General features: G+C 37.3%; 1 pseudogene; it reads right to left on the reverse strand.

The window, feature by feature from the left end:
- Positions 1 to 208: 208 nt before the first annotated feature.
- LOC117011679 (peptidyl-prolyl cis-trans isomerase-like 3) lies at positions 209 to 6,881 on the reverse strand (annotated as a pseudogene).
- Between the last annotated feature and the right edge of the window lie 5,602 nt (positions 6,882 to 12,483).

The raw sequence follows: 12,483 nt of genomic DNA on the forward strand, positions 1-12,483 counted from the left end.
CAAATACATTGGATAATAGTTATAGTAAAGGATACGCTCAAAAGCTGGGAGTAAAAACTCTTTGGCTCCCCTTGGTATCACTAACTCATGGAAGACCTTAGCTGTAAACAAGCAGGATGCTGCAATCTCTGAACTAGTTAAAACTGGGTAAACCACAATAGGTGTGTCCCTCAAATATTTGCGAAGTACTTGTCCATGTCTATTATAGCTACTGAGCAAATGGCTTAGCATGAATAATTTTGTCCTTAACGTGTACCTCATTAAGAGGTAGATGTCTTCTCATTTAGTGCTAACTTCTCCAATTCATCTAGAGTCTGCAGACCATCTATTACCTTTCCAAATACTGTGCATTTCATGTCCAAATGTGGCTGCTTGCCATAGGTGATGAAGAACTGAAATCCATTGGTGTTTGGACCATTATTAGTCATAGATACAACACTTCTAACATCGTGCTTAAGATATTCACTGTATTCATCCTCAAATTTCTTGCCCCAGATACTGTTACCTCCACTTCTGGTATCTGTGAGATCTCCTGTGTGAACCATGAAACTTCTTGATATTTCTGTGAAATATAATTGTAGTAATTACTGGCACAAAGAGCCAAGAACTTTTCATGTGTTTTGAGTGTGCTCTCACAGAAAACTTCTATTTTAATAACACCTACGTATGTATGCAGTGTGACCAAAATTTTTCTTACTATTACTTAATTTCTCACAGTCTTATTCAGAGTTAGAAACTGAATCTTTAACCACTTTGGTTAACACAGCTGTAGTTAAAGTAGAAAAGATGCAATTGCAGATGCCTTGGACAGGTCAGTAAATTCGAAATTAATATCTTCATGTCACCAGAAGTCAAGAACGGGACCCATTCAAGACAGAAGGCCCCTCTTGGGCTACCTCCTTGTCCCTCCCCTCTCCTATCTAACTCAAATCAAAATGGCTAGAACTAGGGAGACAATGTAATTCATTCCCACCTGGAACACTTTCGACAGTGAAAAAGAGATCTTTAATAGTAACATAGGGAGAAAACGTCTAGCCTGGAAGTATTTTGGGCAACCTCTACAAGTGCCTTGGGCTCAGAGGTAAAAATCAAAAGTAATTGCTGATAAATACGTAGTTATTACCATTATATTAATATTTTTGACCCTTTTTCTTTTTAAATCTTAAATAAGTCCTTCTAACTTTCCTTTTAATACTGGTTTGGTGGTGATGAACTCTTTCAGTTTTTTCTTGTCTGGGAATCTCTTTATCTGTCCTTCGATTTTAAATGCTGGAATTTAAATGCTGGATTTTAAATGCTGAGTACTCTTGGTTGTTTTTCATCACTTTGACTATTTTGTGCTAATCCCTTCTGGCCTGCAAAGTTTCCATTGAGACACAGGAACAATCTTATGGGAGCACCTTTATAAGTAACTAATTGCATTTTTCTTACTGCTTTTAGGATTCTCTCTTTATCTTTAACCTTTGCCATTCTAATTATAATGTGTCTTGGTGTAGGCTTGTTTGGGTTCATCTTGTTTGGGACTCTCTGAATTTCCTGGGGTGTATATTCATTTCCTTTGTCAGATTAGGGAAGTTTTCCATCATTATTTCTTCAAATAGATTCTCAATCCCTTTCTCTCTCTCCCCTCCTTCTGGTTCCCTATGATGCAAATATTGTTTCACTTGATGTTTGGTCAGAGGCTACTTAAAGTATTCTCATTTTTTTGGATTCTTTTTTTTGTTGTTGTTTGTTTCTTTCTTTTTGTTGCTCTGATTGGGTGTTTTCTGCTACATTGTTTTTCAAATCTCTGATTCAATCCTCTGCTTCATCTAGCCTGCTGGTGATTCCTTCTAGTGCATTCTTCATTTTAGTTAGTGTATTCTTCACTTCTGACTAGTTCTTTTTTTAATGGTTTCTATGTCCTGTTTTTAGGCTTGCTATCTCTGTTGAAGTTCTCACTAAGTTCCTTGAGCATCCTTATAATCATTGTCTTGAATTCAGTGCCTGGTATGTTGTTTGCTGAGTTTTGTTTAGTTCTTTTTCTGGAGTTTTCTCCTGTTCTTTCATTTGGGATGCATTTCTTTGTTTCTTCATGTTGGCTGCCTCTCTCTGTTCGTTTCTGTATTTTAGGTTGATCTGGCTGTGTCTCCCAGTCTTGGCCAAGTGGTCTTATGTAGTAGGTGCCCTTTGGGGCCCAGTGCATAGTCTCCCTGGTCACCTGGGCTAGGGGTTCCAGAACTGTCTCTTGTGTGTGTTGTGTGTTCCCTCCTGTTATAGTTGAGCCTTTATTGTTATTGGCACACCATGGAGGGAGACTGACCCTTAGCCTGACTGACTATGGAGTTTGGCCACATCCACAGCTTATGGACGGCTATGCAGGAGCTTACCTCACTGAGTGGGATTTGTCCCAGTGGGCCTGAGGCCTGTTGAGACAACCCTTTGGGTATGCCACTTGTGGGGTTAATTGGGTGATGCTGTACTGTGGTCTGAAGCCAACTTCCAAGTATGTTGACTCTGGGGCCTTTTGGGAGGGACTCTGGTGTAGGCCCAGTTCATCCATTGCCTGTGACCAGCTGGGGAGTACCTGGTAGGAGCCACAAAGTGATCTGCTTTGGTTGCTGCCTATGTTAGACCTGGAGGTATGTGGGAGAGGCCATGCAGTGAACTGACAATAGCTGCCACCAGTACCAGGCCTTGGGTAGCTCCACAAAAAACAAGGACACTCCAAGGCCTGCTTCTACCTGTTGTCTTCCATAAGGTTCACTTGCCAATAAAGCCTCATCCTGTATGTGAGTTGGATGAGGAGGGGTCTCAGGGAGTCACCAAGGTAGGATGAGTGTTCACCAGGTTAATGTAGATTCTGGTTTGGTGCCAGGGTTGAATCTGCAGCTACTTTGGAAAAGTCTCAAAGCCCACTGAGGCCAGCTGCTGCCTGCCTGAGGCCCTCAGATCTCCAATAACTATCTAAGAAAGAGTGTAATGTCTGTGGGGATGGCTGTTTGCCAAGAAAGTGTCTCCAGTGTTGGGCAAGTTTGAGCAGGGTCCCAGTGAGGCACCAGGGTGGAGTGGACAGAGTTCACCAGACCAAGTCGGATTCAGCTTTGGCCATGTGTGGGACAGTGCAACACAGGAAAGATGGTGATTGCTGGTGGGCTGCATGGGAGAATGACCCCACACAGGGAAAAATGGTGACTGTCCCTCCAGTCTTCACCCCGAAACCACACAACTCAGTCTTTCCCTGTATGTCTCTGATGCCCCCTGAGTCACTGTGCCTTCTCCAGAGCCCAGAATGAGTGCCTGCAAATGAATGCCTCTGTGCACAGGCCCTTGAAGAGGATATCTGGTTTTCCTGCAGCCCTCTGTCCCACCTGGATTGTCAGAATCCCCACTGTTTTTCACAGCCAGATGTTGTGGGGCTCCTCTTCCTGGCACCGGTACTCCAGGCTGGGGAGGATGGTGTGGGGCTCGGGTCTCTCGATCCTCCAGAGGGTACCTCCACAGCCAAGATATCCCTCCTGATTCTCAATAGCCACACAGAGGTTTGGGGCCAGCCTGTTCTGCATCTTTGCCCTTCATATACCAGTCTCAACATGGCTTCTTCTTTATAACCCTAGTTATAAAACTTCTGTTCATCTAGACTTCAGATGGTTCTCTAGGTTGATTGTTCTATGATTTAGTTGTGTTTTTAAAGTGTTCATGGGAGGAGGCAAGCACAGTGTTTATCTACTTCACTATCTTGGGTCTTTTCTTTATTTTTATTTTTTAAATCATACTTTGCTAGGCTAGGATATCTATCATGATGTTGACTGCAAATGTGCATCACTGACTTATGCTTGATTTTAAAGAAAATGATTTAAAATATTTATCCATGTAGAATATTGTGTCTAGTTTGTGTTACCCTTGTTGCTTATCTTTATCAGGTTAAGGAAGTTTGTGATATTGTAATTTATAATAAAAATATATATATTTGGTTTTCTTGCAGTTACTCACTTCTAAATCTCTTGGCGTTTCCTGTTATGAGAGCAATAAATGTGTCTTCTGAAGGTATGTTAATATTGACTTTTGCAAAATATCCAAGGGTGGGGGCTGGTTACCAGGAGAAACAATCATGTGATTAGAGAGTTGGAACTTTCAGTCCCATCTCCCTGATCTCCTGAAGAGGACAAGGGCTAGAAATTGACTGCAATCACCAATGGCCGATGATTAAATCAATCATGCCTATTAATTAAGTCTCCATAAAAACCCAAAAGAATGGGGTTCTTAGAGTTTCTGGGTTCATGAAAACGTGGAGATTTGGAGACAGTGACAGGTTCCAAGAGAGCATGGAATTCCTCTACCCTTTCCCCATACCTTGTGTTATGTATTTCTTGTATCTAGCTGTTCCTGAGTTATATCCTTTTAAAATAAACTGGTAATCTAATAAATAAAATGCTTTTTTCTGAAACTTTAGCAAATTTACTGAATGCAGGAAGGGGATACTTTGATGATCTGTGAACCCTTTTGAGGTGAAATTATACCTTGTAAGTTTAGTCAAAATCAGACTTTGAGATGCATTCAGGTTCTGGTAAGGGAGTCTCTAAGCAAGTCCAGTGTATAACTCAGTAACTCAATCTCAAGTCTCTCACTGGTATGGTCAATCCCTAATGCCTGGGCTTCCAGGTTGGCCCTGTACCTTCAACCTCAGTGCTGGTTTCCTACCTTTAATTCCTTGATCTTGGTCTATGCCTATATTTTAATCAGTTTTGTGTGTCTCTTACCTGCCACATTGCTTATCATTATTGTAACCAATGCTGTGGGTCACTGTATAACCCGTCCATCTGAATCTGCAGAAGCTTATAGGCTGCTGTTTCTCAGCTCTCCTACATACTCGAGGTGGCTTTCTGGGCGTACTCTGCCCATTAGCATTCAAATTCTGATTAATGATAATTATGATCTTAGAGAAGGAACTGGTTTAGGTGGTAAAATTTTGTACTCGTCAAACTATATTTTATATTGGGTTAACAATTAAATATTTATCTGTACATTATCTTGTCTCCATAATTCTGAGCCACCTCAGGCCATTTCCTACTATTTCATGTTTCAGAAAATGTCATGCCTCAGCAAATCTGAAGGAAACACAGTTGTTTTTTTTTCTGGCATAGACATTAGTTAGTAAGAAAGGGAACTTAAAGATCTAAAATCTTGTTTTTGAAGACAAAACTCAAACTTTTTACCTAATTAACATATTTGGTGAGAATGTACAATGCCATGAAAGTCAGTTTTGCCTACTGTGGAACTAAGGATGAGTCCATTGACTTAAAACAGGGCATGTGAATTAGGGGGGAAACAAGAGAATTAAACAAAATGAATGTTCTTGAGAAACAGCTAATCTTGCTTGAGGTACAGGGATAAATGCATATGACATGTTCCAGGATTTGAGAATATGGAAGACCCAGGATCTGCTTTTTGACTGGAATTCTGGAAGCTGAAGCCACATTGCAGTCTCTCTGCCACCATGACATTGAGTTGTGGAGTTGTCTGGGACCAAGAGAACCTAAGATAGTGTCTACATTTCCTATGGACGCACGCGCACACACTCACACACACACACACTCACACACACACACACACACACATACACGTAAGGAAAAGAGTCTATCTTCTTCATGCTTCTGAGAACATAATACAAGGCCATAGTCATGACAGAGGAACCCCACAGTGGAAAGCACCATAGAAATATGTCCAGAAACCAAGTAGGAGATGGAAGTCTCAAGGAATGCCAATTGGAAAGGAGATGGTATCCAAAACCCAGAGAAGTTGATAGTTCATCCCAGTGGATACCAACATGGATAAAAGCTGAGAACCTTGGGCCAGATACCTGCTACTGCATATTATGTGATACCCCAGGGATAGGCAGACGAGGAAAAAAAATCCCTGAACTGATTAACTTTAAACCTAGAACGATTTGACCATGAAATGAGTACACTTATGTTCACTGTGATCAAGTGGATCAGGAGACTCAGAGAAGAGATTAAGTTGAGTTATAAAGAATAGTTACAGTTCCTGCACATCTGAGATAGTGAGTAAGAAACCACTACCATTTTTCAGTTTATAGGTTGGAAATGCTGAGAAATTTTTAAATTTCCATTTAGAAAATATGGGTACAATTATTTTGTTCTGTGACAAAGTGAGAATGGTATTGCAGACATTACAATGTTTTCTGTTTACTGTTTATTTTCTCTTCTGCTTTCTCTTTTATTTTGTTTGTTATTTGCTAAACCAGATAACTTCTTGGGAAGCATACTACATGTTTTGAAATTTGGATAAAATAAATATTATTCTCCATGTAAATAGCAATGCACAATGAATTCTTTGGTTTCGGAAAGGGCTGACTTTGCCCACATGCATTGCAAAAATATTTAGCAGATAGGTTAGCATTAGTGTTGTTTTTAAGGGCTATTTATTTTAGTAGAAGCAGGGCTACATTAATTAATTTTTTCTGACTATAAAGGGGTTATGTGTAAAAACACTGAAGTAGAAACCCAGAGTAATTGGCATTATATTTCTAAATAAGCATAGTGATTTTTTTTTTTTTTTTTTTTGGTAATTCTCATAGGCTGATGCTCTGGCAAGTATCCATAAACTTGTTTCATATCCACTAGCTCTGCCACAAGTGGAAAATATTGGCCAACTCCTACTTGATGAGAAACACTTTTCATCTCCTTCTATGGGAGACAGAAGGGTTATCAATCACAGTTGCCATCAGATTCTGACATTGGTTGAGTAGCTTGGCATTCTGCCTTAGGTCCACATGACATGTTCCACTGCATCACTCTGATTTCTCTTTCCATAATGATGGCCATGGGCACTCTTCTTTCTCCCATCTCTTCCCTCAGGGTGTCATCTTCTTCCTGATCCATTTCTACCATTAGCAAGTAACCAATTTCCACCTACCAGTAGGCACTCAAATTTAAACTGCATGAACATAAAGTTAGTGGGAAAAGAGTAAAAGTTTGGTTTACTGAGTTTCCTATCAGTTTTATTGTTTTTTTCATTACTATTGCCTATGTTGAAAGTACTGGATTGGACACCACGGTTCTGAAATTAATCCCAATTCTGTTCCTTTCTAGTTTTATAACCTTGGGAAACTGAAAACCTTGTCTGCATATTAGAATCATCTGGGGAATCTTTTAAGCATTTAAATACTCAACTGATACCCCGAACGAATTTATTCACAATTTCTAGGGGCAGAAAACAGGCATCAGTAGATTTAGACATTCCCCAGGTGATTCCATGCAGAATTTGGGAAGCATTGAGCTCATTTCTTTAAAACTTAGAATACTAATCAATCTAATTTTTATAACTTCACCTCAGATCCTACCCTTGTAGGGTATAAATGATATTATATATGTCAAAGTCCTTCATAAATTGTAAATTAAGTAGTCATTAGTATTTTTCACAGATGTTATATTCTGAGAGAAGTAAAATAAACAGAGTTATTGGCTTTTCCAGTTACTAGGATTGCAGGATAGGTAGTAACAAAGGTTACTCTGACATTTCCTTTTTCCTATGTTGGCCCCTCCCTCAATTTTAACCACAAAACATGAAACAACATGATGAATTCCAGAAAGCAACCCCAGGAAGCCTCAGGGTCTTCCAGAGTAAAGAGTATGTATCATAGATGAGTTTAGCATTTTAGAAAATCCTACTTGTCCCCTTACTGTACACCATCTGTTCTACCCCAGTGCCTTCTGTAAGATACCTGAAACAACAAAGGGGCTTATTTCTAAATAAAACATTTTAAAATAAATAAAGTTATATAAAATAAAAGGTAGAATTTTTTTGCACAGGTAGAATTTTAAAATTTTGTTTTTAGTAGCTAAGACTATCGTGACAATTAATTTTGATATTCCCTTCCATACTAAAATATAATACTTTGTGATAGACAAAGCATTCACTTAATATTAGCAGAATAAGGAAAAAGACTGAAGGAATGAGGAATAAGAAAGGAAGGCTGGAGGCATCCAGCTGAGAGTAGTTTTATGATAGTGTAAGCTGTAGTCATCGATGCAGCCCTGTCCATGAGGACTTGTGACAACATCAAAAGTTGATTTGAAAGGGAAGGACAATACGTGGGTTTGACCATGACAAAGATAAATTTTATATCCCTCCCACGGCAGGGGAAATCACACAAATACACACCTACTCACACACAGGAAACCTGAGAGATGCAGTTGTATTGGTGGTGATTAGACTCAATGAAAGACCAAGTCCTCACATTTCGTTAGCTCGAATAGGCAGAGCCCTTGATCACTGGCCAGTTATTATGCTGACCTAGCTAGAAACTGCTATAGAGGTACAAAGTGAACCTTTGATCACTGACTTGGATAGTTTGCCATCAATGGGAAGACATGTTTTATAACATAAGACCGTATTAGTAACTTAGATTACAACTTCCATAAGTACGGGTATCCCTGATTTCCCAACCTACTTATTCAATCATTTATTGACATTTCCAGAAAGATTTCTGACAGGCATTTTAAACTCAGTGCACACAAAACTGAATTTGTGATTCTGCTTCATCAAAACTTTCACTTGTCCCTCTTTTTTCATTATCTAGTGAAAGCAAGATATTCACGCAAGTGTCCATTCTGGTTACCTGGGAACAGGGCTTTCCCTTTCCCATCTGTGGCAATTGGTTAGCAATTAGGCTAGCAAGAATACAATTTCTAAATCCTAAATATCAATAAAATAGTTTCCTTGTGCTCCATACCCTCTAGATCTAGCTTAAATATTAATAGCTAACACTTTTACAGTACTTAATAGTTAATATTTTTACTATTTTAATATTCACAACCACCCTCTCAGGCAGATATGATTCTTATCCTTGTTTTACAGAGAAGCCAAATGAGGTTCAGGCAGGCCCAAGGTCATTCCACAAGTGAGTGACAGAGCGTGATTCACACCCAGGTATTACTCTTCTACTTCACTTCCCAGCACTTACACCTCATATTTATTTATTTGTCTATCTATCTATTTATTTACTTGGTAAATTTTTATGTTGAAATAATTTTAGACTTACTGAAAAAAGACATGAAAAGAAATACAGTACTCTTCTGCCATAGTTCCAACTGTAAAATTTTCCATGCTTTCTATCATTTTTTGCATATATACATCTTCTTCTTAATACTGCTATTATGATCACCATTGTTCCTTTGAGTTGTTCCTATGTCTTTTTAAGATGTCCTCATCATTTTTTGAGCACTTCTTCACTTTCTGGCATCTCAAGATATTTTAGATTTAACTTTTAATTTCCCTGTCCCAGTCTTTGAATTAGCCATTCCTCCATGGAACTCTGTTTTGCTTTAGTAGAGAATGGTATTTAGAAACCAAAATATGGACACTAGATGTATTCATGTACTTGTGTGATAACAGCTTTAAGCCATCTTAAAGAACAGAGCTTGGAAACATATGTCACACACACACACACTCTCTCTCTCTCTCTCTCTCTCTCTCTCTCTCTCTCACACACACACACACACACACAAACACACACACACACACTCATACACACATCTATATTTATTTCTATAGTTATCTATTTGCATATGTATTGAAAACCTTATTTCATACTTCATATATCCAGTATCAACCCAACACCAGAGGACTCATTCTAGCTTTCTCTCTCTACTTATTTGTAATTTCCTTTCCAACAGTGAAAAAAACAGCTCTCAGTATCCACAAAAATATATTTACTTATTATATTTTCCAAATCCTTCAATGCACATAGGGTACTTTGAAAAGTTTTAGCCAATATCACTGTGAAAACCTAATTTATTAATTAGAGGATAATGTTTGTCTACAGTTCTTTTAGTCTTAGGTATTATAATACAAAATATTTTTTTCCCAAAATTATTTATGTTCTTTTGTTTTTCGCCATTCCTTTCAGTATTCTCTGGTTATTTGGAATAAAGTTAGATTTCTTGTTTCCAGTTTATATTCCATTTTGAATTGCCCCAATCATATTTGATTGTTTGATTATTTTTTTTGACTATGTAAAACATTAACATTTTCCTAAATGTCAAAATAATATAAAAACATATACCCAGAAAGGAGTCACAATCTTCTCATCTTTTACACCAATCCCATTTACTCTTTATGTCAACCTTGTTCCCCCAGATACCCTGTAGTAATGAATCTTTTTAATTTCTTATCTTTTTTATATTTCAGTTTTGTATTAAGGATAAGGTACATGTATATTTTCATATATACATATTTCTTACATGAAATTTAGCAGGCTACAGACACATTTTTATTTTTTCACTTAAAAATATAGCCTGGATTTATTCACTTCATATCAGTTTATAAGGATCATCACCATCTTGACTTTTTATAGCTGTATAATACTCCATTTTATCCCATAGTTCATTCTTTCAGGCTAATGTTTCCATGTACCTGTGGGCCTTTTCAGTATGTAGATTCAAGTCTTCCTTTATTAATGGAAAAAATATTGAATTATATATTTAAATATTAGTACAGTTAATTTTTAAAAATTAGCTAATTAATATTTTATTTGTTTTTTTAGGGACTCCAGATTTGTGAATGAAGGTTTTGCCTGTGTAATTTTCACCACTTTTCCTCATGACTTCTTTCTTTCTTTCTTTCTTTCTTTCTTTCTTTCTTTCTTTCTTTCTTTCTTTCTTTCTTTCTTTCTTTCTTTTCTTTCTTTCTTTCTTTCTTTCTTTTATCTCAATTTCTTTCTTTTGGGAGTTTGCTTGGCTTTCTTCAATGACTCTTATTAAACATTCTTTTTATTCTATTAGCCTTTGGTTATCTTATAAGTTAGACTTTCTTTCTCTCTCTCTTTCTTTCTTTTTTTCCTGAATTCAAACAGGTGTTGTTTCATCCCTTCCCCCCTTTTTTGGTCAATTTATATTCTTCAATTTGAATTTTTATTTCAAAGTGGTTTTCTTATCCCAAAATTTTGTTTGAGTACATTTAACTTGAGTGTTGTTATCTTACAGTTTCTTTTGCTATATAGTTATTTTTTAAGAGGGGAATTTCATCACTTGAGGTGTATTAAATCTTGTTTTCTGATTTTTTAAATGATAATTTTACATGGCTTTATTACCTTTTTTGACCCATTTATTTTTCAGTATTAAAGTATTTTAGAGGATTTCCTGTTTAATGGTGTCCTCTTTTTTTCACAGTAGCAAGGTCCATATTCTTTAATGAGTGTGTGTGTGTGTGTGTGTGTGTGCGCATGTGTGTGTGGTGTGGTTGGAAACAAAATATGTATCCTCTGATTTTTTTTTTTTTTTTGGTTCTCTTGGTCTTACAGGACCCTGAATTTGTCTTTCTTGCATATTTTACCCATGATCAGTCAATTTCCAAATGGCTCCTCTCTCTTCCTTTTTGCTTGTTTTTAATCCCCTACAAAATATGTATTTTAAAGACTGTTACTTCAAGTCATGCACATTTTTAAATCCCTTTCCTATAGACTGTTAGACTGTGCTCTGATCTACCAAGACATTTATTTTAAATGTTCACATTTTTCACATTGTGTAAACTTAAGCTTTCTTGAAGTGTTTTGATGTCAACATTATTCTCACAACTAGCTCTCCTGTTCTCCTTTCCCCACAGATTTTTCTTGGCCTGTATTCGTTTGCCACAAAGCCTCAAAATAGGGAGTGAATGTGAAATATTGCTTGCTGAGATTTGGTGCATTTAAAAAAAATTGTAGTTATTTTAATGTTAGGGTGTTCCACATCTTCAAATTATTCTGAAGGTGTGAGGTTTTTTTTTTTTTTTTTTTTTTTGTATTGTTCTCAGCTATTGAGAATTCACAAGTTATGAATTTTGAAGAAAGTTTTGTTTTTGTGTTTTCATAGTTTCAGAAACACTACATTACTTTGAGGAGGCTTCTGTCTCTGCTTCCTTTGTGACAGTCATATCTCTATGGAGTCCTCTAACTGCCCCTGTTGCCTTTCATGGGTGCCAGAGCAATCAATTTATGATGGAAGAGAGGCCTCTGTCCCCAGAGAGAATGCGTGGCTTGATCTGCTTTTCCCTTTCCCCATGGCTTGTTTAAAAAGGTTTCATTGAATTTCTTGCATGTTGTGTTGCTAGGGTGTACAAAATATTGGCAATGTTTTATAATAAGTAGCAAATCATTATTATGCGCTTCGGTGTTCATCGTATTACCATTAATCATCGTAAATTCACTAAGTGTATTCACACAAATAAGGTAAGTAATTCCAAAGACAGTTTTATTCATGAAACTCGCAATGTATTAATGTGTTTTCACCTTTAAAGATACATGCAAGGAGTTAAATCATGTTTTTCAATAGCATCAGCGTCCAAAGGAGTTTATGGAGTTTCTGTCAGTACATAGTTCTGCAAAGACTCATCTTTAGCATTGTAAAGGGTGGGAAATTCACCCATAGCACTCTTTTAGTCTTATTTTGGAATCACTGGCATACCCCAAATTCTCACACTGAACCACTCCTTCTGGTTGTACAG

This window comes from Rhinolophus ferrumequinum, chromosome 19 (assembly GCF_004115265.2).
Source record: "Rhinolophus ferrumequinum isolate MPI-CBG mRhiFer1 chromosome 19, mRhiFer1_v1.p, whole genome shotgun sequence".
Taxonomy (NCBI): Eukaryota; Metazoa; Chordata; class Mammalia; order Chiroptera; family Rhinolophidae; genus Rhinolophus; species Rhinolophus ferrumequinum.